At 36.2% G+C, this 19,733-nt stretch overlaps 1 protein-coding gene across 1 annotated transcript in view; it reads left to right on the top strand.

Moving 5' to 3' along the window:
• Positions 1-141: 141 nt before the first annotated feature.
• Positions 142-19,733, top strand: part of LOC112050480 (vesicular acetylcholine transporter) — a 43,268-nt gene continuing 23,676 nt past the window's right edge. The window contains exons 1-2 of the mRNA XM_052883830.1: positions 142-216; positions 2,380-2,783. The gene's annotated coding sequence lies outside the window, so the exon portion shown is untranslated. The remainder of the gene's footprint in view (positions 217-2,379; positions 2,784-19,733) is intronic.

The following is a 19,733-nucleotide window of genomic DNA, read 5'->3' as shown; positions in this document are numbered from 1 at the left end:
ATTTTTAGCAATCGACCCATTTGCCTCCTATACCTACATGAAAATTTCAGGTCCCACCCATTGGCTGGAGCGTCGTGACGTCACAATGGCATGTCAACCAATCAGGGGCGTAGGCTTTGCGCATGGCTGCGAAGCCTTCGCACCGGCTCTAGCGAAGGATGTCAGTCTGGGCTTGTAAAACCCAGGTGTGCCAAGCTCTCGCCGCCTCAGCACAAGGTTAATATTTTTCATTAATTTATCCGCCATTTTGTTTATTCGTTACGTTCAAATTTCGTGTTCCATTTTCAAATTCAGGTGCCAGATATTGTGGTTCTGTATTTCTATATATTATTTGTATTGTGTGTTCTATGTTATATAATCGTGGTTTTGGTATTGCGTAATGTATGTGGTGTGCGAGTGAGTGGGAGAATATTTTTGGGGGGCGTGTGAGAGGGATGGCTTTAGTTAGTGATTTTTTTTAGTGGGAGCCATATATATATAGAAAGTGTATTTTATATGTATTTTCAATAAGTAGAAATGAAATGGAGATTTTACGTCAATGCGGTATTTTTATAGATAGTCTACTGCACTGTTTTGATTGGCTCACTGGTACAGTGAAAAGTTTCAAGTGGGTAATTTTGATTTCGGTTAGCTTTGATGTAATTTTAAAATTTACTGAAAGAACGTATCAGGAGAGGTTGATTAAGGTCTTAGCTATGTAGCATTTACATATTTAGCCATACGGTTTTACTGTAATACATTTAAATTATTAGGAAGCGTATGCATACGGCATATGAGTATACCAGGTAACTTGGTAAATTATAAAACTGTACAAACAGAAAGTATACCCCCGTATAAAAGTATAAGGAGATTTTATGATGTATATAAATATATGTTTCTTGAAGAAAATATTTTCACTCTTCTTGCTCAAAATGTTTGCCGGTAATCCAAAGCGGAGAAGTAATATTTGAAGCTGTATTATTTTTTGCCAACAAAATTAGCAAACAAAAAAAACAAACAAACAAATCAATCATCAAAAAATATCGTAAAACTCAGGCTGTATGGCCAACGATGTTTGTTGTAACCGTTGAAGACAAATAAAAGATGAATTAAAATTCGCGTAAAACGGTGTCGCAAACTTTTTTAAATAAAGTAATGATTTCATCATGTAAGTAGAATTATCAAGATTTTTTTTTTATATAAATAAATTGGTGGTTAGGGCAGGCCTGGGATGGTCATTCCCTTTTTAAAAATTGTCAGCCTGATGTTGGAAGGAACATCTGATGACTGATACAAGTCAAACATTATCACGCCAACCCTCAACGTGGTGGGTTGAAGCTCTATTTCACCTCTCTTATAAAAAAATGGCCTGGCCTTACTGGGGCCAATAATATAGGCGGTAATAAAACCGATTGTAAAAACTTATTGTGGCGATAAAGAAAATCAGCTGGATAAAAAAATAAAATTTAAGAAAATATTTTGTGTGTGCGTCGGCGATAATATCTAAAAGTACTAAACGAATTTTGATGTGGCTAGGAGCAACATAATATATACTGGGCTTAATTTCCTGCCTAAAAATTAGAACTGAAGATTTACAACAAACACCATTGTAAGGAAGTGACTGATAAGGTTTCTATATAGTGACTGTAGTAGGTATATACACAGTAGAATATACGTCATTAAAAATAAATTTAAAAACTATACTCATAACTTTAATACGTTTAGAGATCGCTTAGCGTTAAGGCCGCATGTAGGCACAAGCTAACATAATTATGGTATTTTCTTATAACTACTACGGATTTTTTCTATTAGTGTATAACCTATACCTTACATTGTACAATAAATAGTAGGTATTCCATTCTTTCATTCATTCTTTTTGTTTGCAACATTTTTTATAGTAATTTTCCTACACACACAGTCTGCGAGAGAAATTACGTCTCAAGTTGAGGGCTTTCGGATGTCTGCTACCGGAAACCGCTCCTCCAACAGTTTCCGGTCGCCATTTTCTGAACGGAAGTCGGCTCGGTTTTATGACTTCCGTTTTTTCACGTACGAAAACCTAAAGCTCTGTGTAAAACTTTCGAAAATTATGTAGCTGCAAAAGAATAAAATTAACATGCATCTCGGTTTTTCATTTCTATAGTATTATTAGATTTTCTATAATACTAAAATTAAGAATATATTAAAGAGTGAACATTTTGTAGGCAAGCGCGCCTCATCACACCTTCTTTTTATTAGAGAATGTGGTTATTCGATAGGCGCGCTATTCAAGCTATTCATGATTTTAGCTCAAAATACTGCTGTAGGTTATGGTTCACGATTTGAAATCAGGATTATCCTGGTTCTGCTCTCCTGACCTCAATATACAACCCAATTAAATAACTGTACTTCTTGTTTCAGAAATCCACCTCGGCGCACCATGTGGAAGCACTAAAAGCCCAAAATCCTAAAACAAAAACCGATACATATCAAAACAATGCACTGATAGCGTTAACCGTACCATAGATTATACACAACATAGTTTATTAAGCACTAAGTAACACGGCTCTTTGCTATATTTTAAGAAAAAAAAGAATAGACTGTCGAAGACGTTCGAAGTTTGAAAGTTCGCGTTCGAATTTCCCGCGCGCGTGGGGCAGTCGCCCCCTGGGCTTTGACCGTGGAGGACGAGGGGGGAGCGCTGCTCGGGCGGCTGCAGGGCGCGCTGCGAGGCGGCGCCGCAGCCGCTTCGCCCTCGCGAGTCGCCAACTCCATCAAGGGCTACCTCACTAACAAAGTCGGCTCGCTCCAATTGAGAGATACAGGTATGTGCTCTAATAACTCGTATCTACACTTTTTTTAATTTGGTAAAAAAGGTTTTTATACATATACAGGAATAATCGTTGATTCATCATGATCGCCAGAGATACAGAGGGAATCTGAAGCTTCATGATCATCTGATCACAAAATATCTATATTGTGCTGTGATCGCGTAGTCTTTGGTCACAATCCATCAGACCCCAATGGTCACGATAAATATTGTGTTGCATGGTCACGATAAATATTGTGTATTTCGCCGGTACCTTTAAATAAGTCCCTACTTATGGCGGCCAGTGGCCATTGGAACTCGGCAGAACAGAAGTGAATAAATTATCTCGTAGCGTCATTATTTGTTGCGGTGGGGTGCCATGTTGTAGGAATTTTATTATAAAACCTGAGTATTTTCTCTGGTAATGAGGCTTACTGTGCTGAATAAGCATGATTTTTTGCGTTATTCTAACTTAACTACATCAGACATCGGCTTAAAACGAAAAAAAATCGGTAAACAAACGTCATCCAAAAAAAATGTTTTCTGAGTATTTCATCCTGTAGGTTTCGAATTGCTGTTTTAAATCTACTGCCTATCTATCTATATAATCTATCTTGTTAAAAAACAGGTTAAATATGCTGAACCAGTGTTTTTGCTTTGCGTTTTCCTAATTACGCGTCATTTCACACTTCAACCCATAATAATCGGCTCACTGCTGAGCTCAAGTTTCTCTCAGAATGAGAAGGGTTAGGCCAATAGTCCACCACGCGGGCCCAATGCGGATTGGCAGACTTCACACACGCAGAAAATTACGAAAATTCTCTGGTATGCAGGGTTCCTCACGATGTTTTCCTTCACCGTTTGAGACCCGTGATATTTAATTTCTTAAAATGCACACAACTGAAAAGTTGGAGGTGCATGCCCCGGACTGGATTCGAATCCACACCCTCCGGAATCGGAGGCAGGTCATATCCACTGGGCTATCACGACATTTGGTGTAGCGTAATTAGAAAAACGCAGAGTATAGGTTTCAAACTAAAAATTTAGTTATATTCACTTCACTTCACTTCACTTCTCATAAAAAATACACTCCTAAATCAACATTTTCCACGTTTAAATATTCCAGCGATAACATTTACTCTAAAAGGGAGCAAACGATGAGCAAATATTTGGCCCTTATTAAATAAAAAGGGGCTGGGACGACTTAATAAGGACAAGGCAAACAAAGGAGAAGCGATGTTGTTTTTGAATGAAAAGTTTGGTATATACGCAGGATCGAGTGCTTTTATAACTGACCTATAATAACGAACTTATACAAGTGTTTTGTAATGGATCTCCATCGAATCGTATAAAATTATATCTTATTAAACGCCAGTGACTCCGTATGATATTCTGGTTTTCACAAATTCTGCAGGAATCATGGATTTCCCGGGGTAACTTCATAATTTATTCATTTGCTGCGATTACGTTAACAAAGTGTCGGGCCACGGGCCAAAAGTAGCCTATGAAAAGTTGACACCGACATAACCTTCTTGCCTCTTCGTGGCGCGAAGGTATCCATGAGGATTTCTCAACGTAAAAAAGTTTAATCTATATTCATTCCCTCTCAATGATGATAATGATGATTATCATTCCAATTACATTGAAATCAGTTGAATAAAAAAAAACTTTTCTTTGTACTACGAGTATAAGACCAGCACTTTGCAATTACGTCTGTTGGTAAGCAAAGATGCAGCTTATGGTGGAACACACTTACCTAGAAGGTCCATAGTCTAAGAGCCTACTCTTGACTTTACTTGTGCTGCGTTGTAGATGATAGGGAAATCGCAAAGAAAGGGTGGAAGTGCATTTCAAAACTACGTAGCGAATCGGGAACAAAGGTCCAAAATGTGTATATTTTTTTTTAATAAATTTGTAAGTTGGAGCGCGCTTACCTAGAAGATGCCTATACACTCTTGCTTTGAAGGTGTTTAAATTAAGTCAGTAAACACAAACTGGAAGGGCATTCCAAATTTTTGCTGTACGAATTAGAAATGTTATTTCAATGTTAGTAGTTAAAGTTAGAGTTACGAGAGTTTCAAACGCGCTTTGGTCCGAGAAGAGCTTACAGTCAGCAACGTAAAGCCGATTATTGCGATTTTTGGATATTTTTAACCGACTTCACAAAAAGGAGGAGGTTCACAATTCGTCTGTATGCTTTTTTTTGTTCAAAGTGTTGTGTTAATATGAACCGTTTCTGAAAGAATTACATGAAAGAACACTAAAAAACCTAAATCTTTATGCTATTCTTACATAGCTTGAATTAATACATCATTGGACTAGCACCGCCTTCAAGCTGATCATCAGTTAGAACATAATATGATAGATAGAACTTAGTATGATGTTATTTTTCGCTTTTTTGTTTAGTCAGTATGTTTTAAGTTTTTGAAGTCGGTTGAATTTTTTTTATTAAAATTGTATGGTAAAAGAGCAAAGGAAAAGTATCGAAAAGTATATCAAGGATGCATAAAAGGGATTTTAACGTGATCTCCAAATGTTGTTAGTAAAACGTCAATTTGTACAGTAACGCGCGGATCAAAGGCAACTCAATTTGCCGACGTCACCCGCAGCCGGGCCTGTGATTAGGGTGATGCGGGGTAAACGAGAAATTGTTAACATTTAAGTATTTACTGTAACTTTTGCGGATGAAATGTGTCAAGTTTTCGTCGGTACCCTTTGAACTACTCGAGGTGCACTTAAACAGTTTGAATATCTTACGGTAGCTTATTGAAAGATTAATTTTTCCAGTTCGGAAAACTTACTCATATTTACATGGCAACTGGCCGCAAACTCAACCTTATGCTGTACATAGTGCACAGAGCTGATTTTCAGTTTGCTCCGCAATAACTGATTATTTATATATAAACTGATTAATTATTTTAAAGAAAAGTAGAATAGCATAAACATAAACTCAAAAAATACACTTTACAAAATATACAATATACAAAAATAATACATAAGGTATTTACATAAATATATAATGTAAGCTAACACAAGAATGTGCATGTGTGCGCTTAGTGAAGTAACTATAGTCGGATCACTTTTTAACCGACTTCCAAAAAGGAGGAGGTTCTACGTTCGACTGTATGTATGTTTTTTTTTTTTTTTTTTTATGTATGTCCAGCGATAATTCCGTCATTTGTGGAACGATTTTGAAAACTCTTTTTTTTTGTGGTGATTTTGGAGGCACGTAACATATCTAAGATTCGCAAATATATAGTTGCTCGTACCTCATTTTATGAAGACTGACAGTTTGTCAGCCCACCCTCAATGTCTCTCAGAGAAGAATGTCAACAGAGCGTATTGTAACTTCAATGAGTGATAGATATACGTTCGATAGCTATAATTATTTGAGAGAAACCAAGTTAATGAATAGTTCTGTTAAAATTTAACTCCACGTATTAAAACTTTTCTTACACAAGGAGTGGTTGAGAACAGCAAAAGTAAGGGAGTCATGGAAGAGAATGGATGTGGCCTTTATCCGAGAAGGGGGTCTTAACCAGGGGCGTAGTTACCGCCGTATCAGCCGTATCAATGATACGGGGCCCCCGGACTTCAGGGGCCCCCTACGTGTGAAATGTTCAAAATGTTCGTTATATCATCGATCATCATACTACACAAGATGTAAGGATTTTTGTGGGTTTAGTAAGGGAATTGGGAGCTTTTTGGGATTTTTTTCGGATTTGCCGTTTGTCTATTGGGCATGTCTAATTTTGATACAGGGCCCCTCCAAAGCTCTTAACTCTTAGATAATAATTCTACAACATACTAAACAACTCATATTAATTAAGTACATTTTTTTCTTTTTGACAATACTAAAAAAAATAAACAATACTAAAAATAAGTTAGAGAATAAATGGCTTCTTTATTTTATTCTATTTCTTAAAGTTTTTTATTAATTTTACAATCACATTGGTTTTAAACCAAGTTAACGTCTTATTTCTGGTTTACTAACCTAAATGAAAATATTCAACACTATAAAACAAGTAATGTACGCTCAAAGCGTCGGTTTCACAACGCGGCAGTAATTTTTCGATGGGCGTAATTGATGCAATTAGTCTGGGTGAAGGAGCAAACTTGGCGAATTGTTAGTCCTTTGAAGGGTGTCGTTATGCGGTTTGTAGCTCAAAACACAACGAGTTGTGGAACTGGGGAGAATGAGGTCGGTTAACAGGGATAACGTTACTAAACTATTATATTTTATTTATTAAAACCTATGCTATCCTTCTAATATTATAAACGCGAATGTTTGTATGTATGTATGTTTGTTTGGATATTTGTTACTCTTTAACGCCGTTACTACTGAAGCGATTTGGCTGAAATTTGGAATGGAAATAGATTTTACTCTGGATTAACACATAGGCTACTTTTTATTTCGTTAAAAACCATGAATTTCCGAGATTTGCGAGAACCTGATGATTTTGAGGGCGACTGAACCGAATCATCTGAAATTTGAAGTAAAGGTAGATTATAGTCGTGATTAACACATAGGCCACTTTTTATCCCAGAAAAATTCCTCTGTGATTGAATTAGAAATGAAGAGATCCGCAGAAGAACCAAAGTCACCGACATAGCTCAACGATTAGCGAAGCTGAAATGGGCGGGGCACATACCTACTCGTAGTTCCAAAGAGCCGATGGACGTAGGAGTCCCAAGATGCTGGAATGGAGACTTCGCACTAGAAAGCGCAGTGTTGATCGACCCTCCGCCAGGTGGACTGACAACAGTAAGCGAGTCGCAAGGATTCAATGGATGCAGGTGGCTCAGTATAGTGATCTTTGGAAGTCCATACAAAAGGCCTATGTCCTGCTGTGGACGTCCATCGGCTGACATGATGATGATGACGATGATGATGATGATGATGACATTTGTCAAGTAACATCGTTATAGACAAGTTAAACAAAGTAAGAAAACTATATTTAGGTAGACCACAAGTACAAAAGTACAAGACAATCTCAAAACAGTAAATCAAAAGTACTTCGCATGTCGGCATAATTATTGGCATTACATTTATTATCACGCCTACATTTTATAAAACGATTATACCTAAATAATCGACATTTAACACTACAAAAAAAATTCATTATGAATAAACAGCTTTGTGCTTAATTCAATAACTAACTGTATTATTAAACAAGCTATGACAAGGGTATTGATTAATGTTGGTAGAACCATTTTTAAATTCAAATATACAACAATAAAGTAAGAGCCATTATTAATGCATAAATAGAAACGTTCCAGAATACTCAAATATATGCCATAATGCTATAAAAACAAAGGTAAAAGGTAGAGGGGTAGGTAGATGGGGAGGTAGGGGTGGAACGCACCACTCCGACCATGAATATTTGATAGCGCCCGCCGCGCCGCAGGCATCGCGTATCACGTGACTACGCAGTTAAATGTCGGCATACCTATTCCTTAGATTTGACATTACCACAGAAGTCGAACTGAAAGTCAAGTGAAATTCAAATTATTTTTACAAATACCCTATACTAGTGTATATTCTTTTGATTTTTGAGATAGCTGCGGAAGTTTTATATATTTTTGTCATGATCGAAGTTTCAACGAAAATACGGAATAAATATAGAATCTTTCAGTATAAAATATTATACTGATACTAATATCACACTTTCCAATGTACGTATTTCTTCCATTATCATAAAAGTAAATCTGCATAATATTTCAACAAAAAGCAAACTATCGAAAATCATACTACATGTAGGTACCCTTTTATCAATTATTTGATACCTATGTATAAATCTTACGGTTATACTATGTCTTACTTACCTATGTATACGTATTTATGAAATACTGAACCAAAATGTACGAATAATAAAAATCTATACCTATCGATAGTAGGTACATACAATATGCATAGATTATAAAGTAATATCTGTACGTATTTATAAACACAAAAACAGATATGTTAGGTATCCGACCTTATTTAATATTTATAAAGATAAATTGGTTAACATCCCAGCCCGGGGGAACATTTTGTGATGGGAAACGTATTGATTTTTACCTCTGGAAACATTCACTGGCTGTTCCTTTTGTATTCCATCTTCTTTGTATTACAAATCTTATTATTTTATAACGTTTGATCAAAAGGAAGGAATACGAACTGTACAATTTTATATCTCATTACATTCTTGATTCTCATACATTGTAGTATAAGTTTTGCCTTTATTCCACGTAACAATTCTTTTTAAAAATTTTCACGTCCTTTTCTTCGCCCAACATAAGTTTTCTGAAAAGTTTCATGTTATTTTGCATCATGATCATCATTGTCAACCCATGTTTGGCTCATTGTTGAGCACGAGTCTGTTCTCAGAATGAGAGAGGTTAGGCCTTAGTACACCACGTTGGCCAAATGCGGAGTGGCAGACTTCACACACTTAAAGAATTAAGAAAATTCTTAGGTATGCAGGTTTCCTCACGATGATTTTCCTTCACCGTTTGAGACACGTGATATTTACATAACTGATGCAAATAACTCAAAAGTTAGAAGTGCATGCCACTGACCGAAATTAAACCTACGCCCTCCGAATTGAAAGCAGAAGTCATATCCATTTAGGTATCACATCTCGTCGTTATTTTGCATTGATAAGTTTAAACAGTTAAGCAGATACAAGAATCGTTCGCATTTAAAATACAAGTTAATTTTATCATAAAATTCATAACATTGTTTATTAAAAAATAATACACTTATAACGGGAAATCCAATCAATTTAATACAGGAAGGTTATCAATTCACCAAGGGTATAAGTGTCATTAAAATGTGATTAGAATTGCCAATGGTACTTGAACAACAATCGCGATTGTCATCGATTGTTAGCGGCTCAGGGCCCCCTTGCTTTGACGTCGCGTGACTAATGGATGTTCCGAGGCAACCCGAGCGAGATATGTTAGTGTGGCAATAATATAATTGGGGTGCTGATATGGGGTTTTTTTTTGGATGCCAGGCACCATTTTGATGTAGACCAAATTATAATACATAGTAACTGAAATTTGGTATTATAAATGGAATTCAGTAGTTATTGTGTACTGGTAATACTAACCGTCATGTTTATAATTATACTTTTTATACTATTTTGTATAATGTGTTGTATTTTACAAACATTGTTAATAATTAAAAATTATATTTAAAAACGCCAAACATAAAGGTTTCCTGACGACAGAAGTTTATAAAAACTTTACTTTATATAATTTATTAAAGTTAATTTAATTTGATCACTAAGCATTTAAATTATTTGTAAATCTAGTTACATCTTACTATGTGGGCAAAGAAAAGTAAATTATCCAGTCACGTTAGTTGAGATTTTGCCGAGTCTCATGTCGAAAATTTTAATGCGTTTAATTTTAACCCATGTGATAAGTTTGCATGCTAGTGCAGCTTACGCTTGTAATATCGTTTAATGTAACAACCTAATTTATAACATCTAATAATGTTCTATAGTTTTACATTTTCATTTGAGAGCCTCAAATGAAAATATACAGCTTTAAGTAAATAGTCAGCTTCAATATTGTCTGACTGGATTTGGTAATGAACTCTTAAGTAACGATTATAACCACGATAATGTTGTCATTAGCCTGGTGGGTTGACGGTTTAACGTTCTCCCGTTAACCTTTGTGTTATTAGGTTACGTGATCTCATAAATTCACTAGTAAAAGTAATTTACAAAATGGAAGAGAAAATGTCCTTTGATATTTTCCAAATCATGACGCTGTAATTTACTCGAACGTTCGTATAAATACTTATCTTAAATCAGCTGATTAAGCGATCCAACCCTCCGATAGTGAATGGTATTATGCGAACAGGAATTGCAGCCGTACAAATTCTAATCACGTCGTAGACTCTACGTACACACGCCAACGCAAGTACCATAAACATTGTAATAAATTGGCAAATTACTTTGTTACTCTGGAAGCTCACAGAAAAGACTTTTTGGGGTACCGACTACTACCTTAATCGTTACCAATTTTTAAAAGATGTTTTACGTTAACCCTTATGATACTATTGTTAAAAAAAGGAATCAAACTATATGAGGGCATCAAAGAGAGGCTATTGTATTATGTCAAAGAATGTTTAATATATTGATTGTATGCATGTAAAAGTGACAAAGATACAAATAATCGTTAAGGATTATATACCTATATTTAATTAAAAATATTTAGCTGTCTATTTGTAACGCTTACTTTTTGACATGCTTACTTTTTGAAGTCTAATGTTAAGCGGCGGGTCAGAGCGACTATTGGCCTGGTGACGTCATACTGCAATAATCGCCTCGTAATCTCTAGTAACAAAAATACTTAATGATTCCTTTTGCTTATTCAACATTTTCGTATGTCCTCTGCAACATGCGTATACTTGCGTTGCCTAGTATACTCTGAGCCCCGTAGCCGTGTGGGCAATCAGCGCCCTCTGCCCCGGCGGCTATTTATCTGCGCGTAACTATCCGGTGCCGCTGCTCCGTGCTACCCATGTCTCCCCTCGAGTTTTAATTTCATATTCAGATATGCTAATAACATAAATTCAACCGTGATTATTTATGGAATAATTTAAACTTTTATTTTTCGTATTTTTAAATGGGATTTTATTTTTGTTATAGCTAAAATTATTAGTTTAATTTCTTTTTAATTTTTATACGCTTTTCAGAATTGCGAGAAACAACAGAATACAAAAATAATGAAAAATCTTACTTCAATTGTTTTTACGCATTCGTCGTCCACTATAGGCCTATTGTAGGGACTTCTAAACATCATGATCCTGATCCGCCTGCATCCAGCAAATCTCATCCTCTCTCTCCTCCTCAGAGAAGACTCGTGCTCAACAATGAGCCGAATATGGGTTGTTAATAAATGATGATGAATCTGTCTACACGAAAAAATCGAGATGTGGTTAGTTTTCTAAAATTATCTCTGTAGCTGTACAGAGCATTCTAAGGTTATTTTCATTTCAACATTATCCGAATATAAAAGGAAACAACATAAAATTTTCATTCCAAATAAATTGTGTCCATTAGCGAAAGTAGAACAAAGGCTCGTACCAATAAAGATACCAGACTCACTTCCGTTATTGTTCCGAGGTCGGACAATATCCGCCTCTAGCCAGGGTTGCCATTAATGAAACATTTTTCCTTGGCAGAATAAAGATTGCGGTAAATTCAGATTCTATGGTTCTAAGTCAATCAATTTATAAAAGCTTTGTTCATGCTTTGACGTAGTCTGTGGTGCAGAGGTATGCGCGGTGGGTTTACCAAGAAGTCCTGGGTTCGATCCCCGGCTGGGTTAATTGAGGTTTTCTTAATTGATCCAGGTCTAAGTGATTTAGCGTTGCGCTAAGATGTGTAGAAACCGACAGGGGGATTTTTTCCCCCTCCTAACAAGTTAGCCCGCTTCCATCTAAGAATGCATCGTCACAGTAAAGATATTACAACCAGTAGTTGGACTTCATACTAGAGGTCGAAACGCGAGCTATACCTACGCAGCTCGAACATGGGGTGATCGTAGGGTGAAGACAGTCGCGACTGTGCCGCGGTGACGAACGAACGCACGGTGTATTAACAGAGTAAAGTGTATTAATAGTATTAGATTTTTTTAATTATGACCAGTAGGAAATACTGTGCCGTTTTTGGATGCATGAATTCAAAATTATCCCATCCAGAGATAACTTTTTTTAAGTTACCTGGAAACTCTGAAAGGTAAGACTTTAAAATAAATTTACTTATTAGTAGGTAGGTACATAATCTTGTATTTTTTAATGGATAAGGTATTTCCTTTTATCTCCAGAATAAAGGTAGGTATCTGGATTAGTAAATAAAGTGAATAGAGTAAAGGAAAGTGATTGACACGATTGAAATAGGTAGTTATACGCGGTTCATAAAACACGATACAGTAGGTACGATAAGCTTGTGTTAAAACCTCGACTGCTTGTACAATGTTTTGTGTGTCTGTGCTCGGAGCATTTGTGTTTTGTTACCCGACTGCGGCGAAGCCCAAAGGAGGAGTATGTGTTTGAATGTTATGACTTGTTGTTGTATGCGGGCGACGGGAGGAATGGACTGCGCGGGTGTGTTGTCGTACGCGCTTGGCATCGTTACCCCCCTCCCGGACCGCGCCGACCTTCGGGAGTGTTACGAACAAATTTGCCAAGCACACATGCTGATAAATGATATGTCATTAGACTCGTCCAGATAGGCCGAGTATCACTGGGTAACTTAGTTCTTAAAAATCAAAATGGCGGATTTTATGCGCTTTAATGTGCAAGCTCATAAAACTTTTGCTCAGCTTGGCATTGGTGACAAGTATATTAACCGACTTCCAAAAAGGATCGTATCGTATTTACAGCGATATTTCCGTCATTTGTAAACCGTTTCTTTTTGTTTGGATGAGTATTCTTTCAGGTTAGTCCCATTTTTTTCATGTCAGGATCTGATAATGGCATCCTAGAGAAATCTAGGGGAAATTGTTTGTTGGTAAACAGTATTCATCAAGAAAGGCTGTAGTATAGATGGGTGGTGACTGAATTAGGTCTAGTATCAGCCTTAATTAAATCAACCAATCAAAAAACACGCATTTTTATTTATCACTTCCCATTTTACTACAATTTACAAAGTATTTTATTTGTTTATATAAAAAAAGTTTATTTACAATGATAAAACTAAGTGGAAACACAAAGTTAGCAAATGTAATTAAATTGCTGCAGGCGGGCAGCCCTATGTCATGTTTACGTACCGCGCGGCTGTAGGTATTTATTTCAAAAATACGGCCGAGTTACTATACTGCTTGTAATATCTTTACTGTGGCATCGTCACTTACCATCGGGTGAGATTGTAGTCAAAACTTGCTAGGCTATTGTCGTACCCACTCCTAACACAGTCGTTTCCGACTAATTGGAGGAGAATATTTAGATATATACGGCATATAGCCGTGATAGCCCAGTGGATATGACCGATTCCGGAGAGTGTGGGTGTGGGTGGGGCATGCACCTCCAACTGTTCAGTTGTGTGCATTTTGAGAAATTAAATATCACGTGTCTCAAACGGTGAAGGAAAAACATAGTGAGGAAAAAAGCATACCAGAGAATTTTCTTAATTCTCTGTGTGTGTGTGAAGTCTGCCAATCCGCATTGGGCCAGCGTGGTGGACTATTGGCCTAACCCCTCACATTCTGTGAGGAGACTCGAGCTCAGCATTGATCCGAATAAGGGTTGATGGTGATGATGATGATAAGATGCCAAAAAAAGAACTATATAACTCACAGGGAGTTTAAAACGGGCAGGTTATGTCGGACATACACTAACCATAACAAAATAAGCACGAGTTATTTCAGAATGTAACTTTACCAAACAATACCACCGTATCCGACAAGGAATTGAGTTAATTCCCTTTGAAACAGCAATCTATTGTCGATTGCAGGAATCCGGCAACTTTGCGCGGAACCAACTTAATCCCACTTTTAATAAACACGCTCCCCTTTGTTAATATTCGCCCTTTCTTGGGCTTACTTGTGTTCGAACCGCAACAATATCAGAGAGAAGGGAGTGAGGGTGTGTACCTACAACTAGTGTTGTTCTGTAGGGTTGCCACAGGACTTCGGAATTTCTTCAGTTGCGTACGAAAATTTCCTAATTCTCAGTTTCCAGGCGATAGTTTGAAACATTGTGTGGTTTTAGTTGGTGTAAGTCCGACATAACCTGCTCCCCTCGGCCCTCCTCATGGGAAATAGATGGGGAACTTAACTCCTAAAACTCGGGCTGATTAACAAAGACAATAGAAAATTAAATGAAGAAATAGAAAATAGACAAAGTTTGCTTGCCTGTCTTGCAACTTGCAAGATGATTTGTTGAACTGGTTTTCCATTTTAGAAGTCCCAGGTATATAGGTTACTAGCTGACGCAGCGCGGTTTCACCTGTGTGTTTCCCGTTCCCGTAAGAATAAGGGGATAAAATATAGCCTTCCTCGTCAAATGGGCTATCTAACACTGAAAAATTTTTTCAAATCGGAACAGTAGTTCCTGAGACTAGCGCGTTCAACCAAACAAACAAACTCTTCAGCTTTATAATATTAGTATAGATAAATGGCACACTAAATGTGCTTATAGGAAAGAGGATTTGAAGCTTAAGCCCATCACGCTAATCCGATGCGGAATGGCGGATTTAAGATAATAATATTTGACTCTATAACGATCATTATCAGATAGCAATGAAAATAATGACTAGGTCCAACACTTTAACCTCCTCCAAGATACGGAAACATCGCCGCGTTTAAGAATTATGTATAGGAAAGGCTGAATTTTAGTTTTATAGCCCAATCCAGGACTCAAACCCAGGACCTCAAGTTCCATAACCGAATACTTCAGCGACTGGACCAAAGGGGCAGTTGGTCTCAATAAAATATGAACCATAAATATTTATAGTAATACGAAACGCTCCTTGGTAACTAATGATGCGTGAAATCGGAGGTATTATAAATATGAGAGGAGGCAGGGGCTGTGAGCGTCATGCCACAATAATATTATTTCGCGAGATACCCTGTACGTAACCGCTTGGTCATTTCGAAAGGTCGCGATAAACTTTCGATTTATTTGACGCAGTGATATTTTTCGAAAAATGTATATGTAAAAATATATATACCTATCACTTGCTTTTTCTCGCGAATTTGCGGGAAGGATTTTTTCTATCCATTCGGAATATTTTTGTTGTAAACGAAAGGCACCTTAGATTCTTTGCTTCCCATTATCTCATATTAAAATTTATTAGTTAATTAATTATATTAAGAACGGCAATGTATTTTGAAAATTATAGCACGAACGGTTGAATAGCCGACGTGATTTCAAGCGTAAAACAAATAACCAAACTCACTATTGCATTTAAAATATTTGTATGGATAAATGAAATAAAATGGAAAAATCCGATTTGTACATTCTAAACAAATCATACACAATGGATCATTCATGCTACATCAAATTATTTATTACTAGCTGCCGCCGCGCGGTTTCACCCGCGTGGTTCCCGTTTCCGTGGAAATACGGGGATAATATATAACCTTCCTCAACAAATGGGCTATCTAACACTGAAAGATTTTTTCAAATCGGTCCAGTAGTTCCTGAGATTAGCGCGTTCAATCAAACAAACAAATTCTTCAGCTTATAATATTAGTATAGATATGGTTTTTGCTTTTAAATCACACTATGATGTACATAATCCAAAGTTAATTTATTTCAATTAGGTTTAGTTTACAAGCACTTTTGAAGCGTTAAGTTATGTCATGACTAATGGCGGTAATGAAAAAATAAAAAATTCTAATTAATAATTTAAGTTGACACATATTGCCACAATACGAACATGTACGTCCAAAGAATGTAAATTATACTCGATGGAAATTACCAACCTTTCCACATGAAACTGTATTTTTCTCGTAGAGCGTTCATTTTTCTGACGCAAGGCTACATCCGCCCTAACCAATACACATGTTCCATTGTCCCCTGTTAAATTAGCCGTCAGTAACGGTGGGTAGGGGAGATGATTTGTGGCGATCCAGATAAGGCTCGCTAATACGCGACGGAACACGCTCGGGAGGAAAATTGACCGAGATTCCCATCTTAAGGGCGCCTTGAATAATGATTCCGATGCGCCCAGCGTCCGTTAGTACAAAGGATACGTGGTAGAACACGGAAGCACGTTACGATATTCGTTAGTTTCGGTTTGTTATTTGTAATTGGTCTTTATTAGGTGAATCATCTTCATTTCATTCATCTTATGAGTTTGCATTTTTTGGAAAGTGGATTCTAAGATATATGTAGTACTAGTAGACGCCACGCGGTTTCACCCGCATGGTTAACGTTCCCGTAGGAATAGGGGGATGGGCCGAGAAATGGGCTATCTAACACTAAAAGAATTTCTTAAATCGGATCAGTAGTTCCTAAGATTAGCGCGTTCAAACAAACACACTTTTGAGTTGTCATCGTTTACTTAGGGCTGGTTTTCCCACCATCTGATGGGTGTTGGATAGGATAATATCTTTAAATTATTAGTTAACTATATTTTTAAAATTTCTTTCTTTTGTTTTAAGTATTTTTTGTCTTTTGTGTATTATCACACATATCGTGTGATAGTACACAAAATCGTGTGTCCAAATAAAATAATTTTCTTTCTTTCTTTAAACGTTAGCTTTGTCACTTTTGTATATAAGTGAGATAACAAAGACAAAACTTGTGAATAAGCTATTTGATTCGACACTTACCCGAAGGTGGTGGGGGCGGAAACTGGCCCTTAAAGTAAGATTGTTATCTAGTATTTAACATGAACTAGGGTACGTGGTCTCCAGTTTTATTTTTCGAATTATTAAAAGACTCAGATTATATATATGACTCAGATAAATATATAAGACTCAGATAAGTATACACAACATGTAAGTAAAGCTTACAAAAATAATAGTGTGCGGTTACAAGCGGGTTGAAAAGATATGTGTCACATAAAGGGATCCAGCACGGACAGACTTAAAAAATTTATAGTTGGGGGACGTCAGCACAAAATGGAACATGACAATTCAGCAGTGGGCGACGATAAAAGCTTTTTCACGATGTGCACAAAGGCAGGAATAAATGGCTAATGCAGAGAACAAAGTGCTCGTCCCGTTTAGTATCCGTATGAAATGGACAAGCTGCTAAGATAGAGTTATTTAAGGTAAAATAGTACAAATAAATCTTAATTTAATACAATTTGGTTTGCTTAAAAAATTAAGGACAATTATTTTAGATAAAATAGTGCAAATTAATCTTAATTTATTACAATTTGGTTTGAAAAATAAGCAGCTTAACAATCTAATATTTGATTTGTGGTGTTTGTAGTAATATTTTCCTTATTCAAAAGTAACCAAAGAATTTATTAAAAGAAAACAGTGCATGTTTTTTGCTGAGATCTTTAGTAAATAATAAGTTATTTATTAGAGAAGATTTTCTCTGCAAGAAGACTAATTGGACAACTGTAATGTCTTCCCGGTTATAGCTCCTGTGAATATTTGTTTCCTGTAAAAGAAGGCTATTTATTAATACATTGATTCTTATATATTTTATTAAAATTTAGATGTCTCTACTGAAATTACAAGTAGAAGTCACAAGTTGTATTCTAAGTGGATTTGTTTTCGTATTTCAAATTACCTTTTTTCTTAGGCATTATCAACTCAATTTTATTAGACAACCATAATTCATCACGATTTAAAAAAACAGCTAAAAGATATCACACAGTTCTCCTACATAAAAGCTAATAACAAACCGTGTTTCCGCACCCGTTTTATCATTCATAAAGGCCCCACAGAACCCCTCAACCCCTCACCACTTGACATTTCAATCCGTTGTCAAAACAAAAAAGGAAGGAATCCGTGACATTTTTGCATGCCATTTTGAGAGAATCGCCTAACGAGAAGCGGGGACATGTAGAGGCTCCGTTAAGTGGTTTTAGCCCTCGGATAAGTTTCTTTTATACTCAACAAGAGGCGTCGTCTATAATAAATTGTAAAAGCTTATTGAGTGTGTTTTTTTTTTCTATTATCATTTTCTTTTGAATAAAATCATTTTTCTTCTTCATCTTTATTATAAATATATTATTTGATTGTTGTTTGTTATCATTAATTTCTTTTGTATGACATAGTTCTGTATACTTATTATAAATGAGATATATTAATTGTGTTTGACTATCTGATCTGTGCAACTTTATCTTTTAAATTACGTTTGCCAGGCAAATTAATTAGACAAATTTAAACAGGTAAACCATTCGGGATTTCTTTAATATACAAAGATCAGAATATCCAGTTTTGCTGTAAAATAACAGTCAAAAAGAATGGTTCCACCTGTTTAAATTAGTTTAATTCATTAGTAAGGTATGAAATAAAAAACACTGTAAACGAGCTTAATACTTCAATTCCTATAATGCGAGCTGATTAATTAAGTTAAGTTCAAATTAAAATGTATTAATTAAAAAAAATATCAAAATCACTTATGACTAAAAGAAAATTCGAATAACATTGCACATAGTAAAACATAATTATGTTTTACTATGTGCATTATGTTTTACTATGTGCAATGTTATTCGAATTTTCTTCAAATGATTTTTAAATAATTTATTGTTAAAATCAGTTGAATATATTTTTATTTATACATATATGTTATTTGTTTTTAAAGTGTTTATTAAGCTTTACATGTATTAGATTTTAGGTACATCTAGTACCTAAAATCTAATACATCCATCTTCTACTCTTAGCAAAACATCCTACACGTGATCATTATTTACGTCAAACTACACTTATTCTGAAACACTATCTCGTTTCTTACGAACTATACAAAAACCAACTTTAATATCGCAGAAAGAAGCTTGTAATTAACTTGGCACGCCCTTAAGTGAGGAATGGCTCCATTCGCCCCTGTCTCCCCTTCGTTCCGTTTTACGCGGTGCAATTATGCCGCGTCGTATTCCACGGGCCGTGCAAATTTAATGGTTGTAGTGGCGCGCTCCAATTAGTGCTGTATTGTGAACTGAATCTAATTCTTTCGTCGTCATCAACCCATATTCGGCACACTGCTGAGCTCGAGTCTCCTCTCAGAATGAGAGGCGTAAGGCCAATAGTCCACTACGCTGGCCCAATGCGAATTGGCAGATTTTACACACGTAGAGAATTAAGATAATTCTCTGGTATGCAGATTTCCTCACGATGTTTTCCTTCACCGATTGAGACACGTGATAATTAATTTCTTAAAATGCACACAACTGAAAAGCAGGCAGGCAGAGAGAGTGAAGGCAGAGGTCATATCCACTGGGCTATCACCGCATATCGTGCTGATGGACCTTGATGTCTTTTAAGGAGTGCCAAATATCATGGTCCTAAGCGACCTGCAACCAACGCCTCCCTGATACCCTTTTGATGGGTCCGT

Source organism: Bicyclus anynana, chromosome 10 (assembly GCF_947172395.1).
Source record: "Bicyclus anynana chromosome 10, ilBicAnyn1.1, whole genome shotgun sequence".
Lineage (NCBI taxonomy): Eukaryota > Metazoa > Arthropoda > Insecta > Lepidoptera > Nymphalidae > Bicyclus > Bicyclus anynana.
The sequence above is the reverse complement of the archived record's forward strand: the minus strand, read 5'-3'. Positions and strand labels throughout refer to the sequence as shown.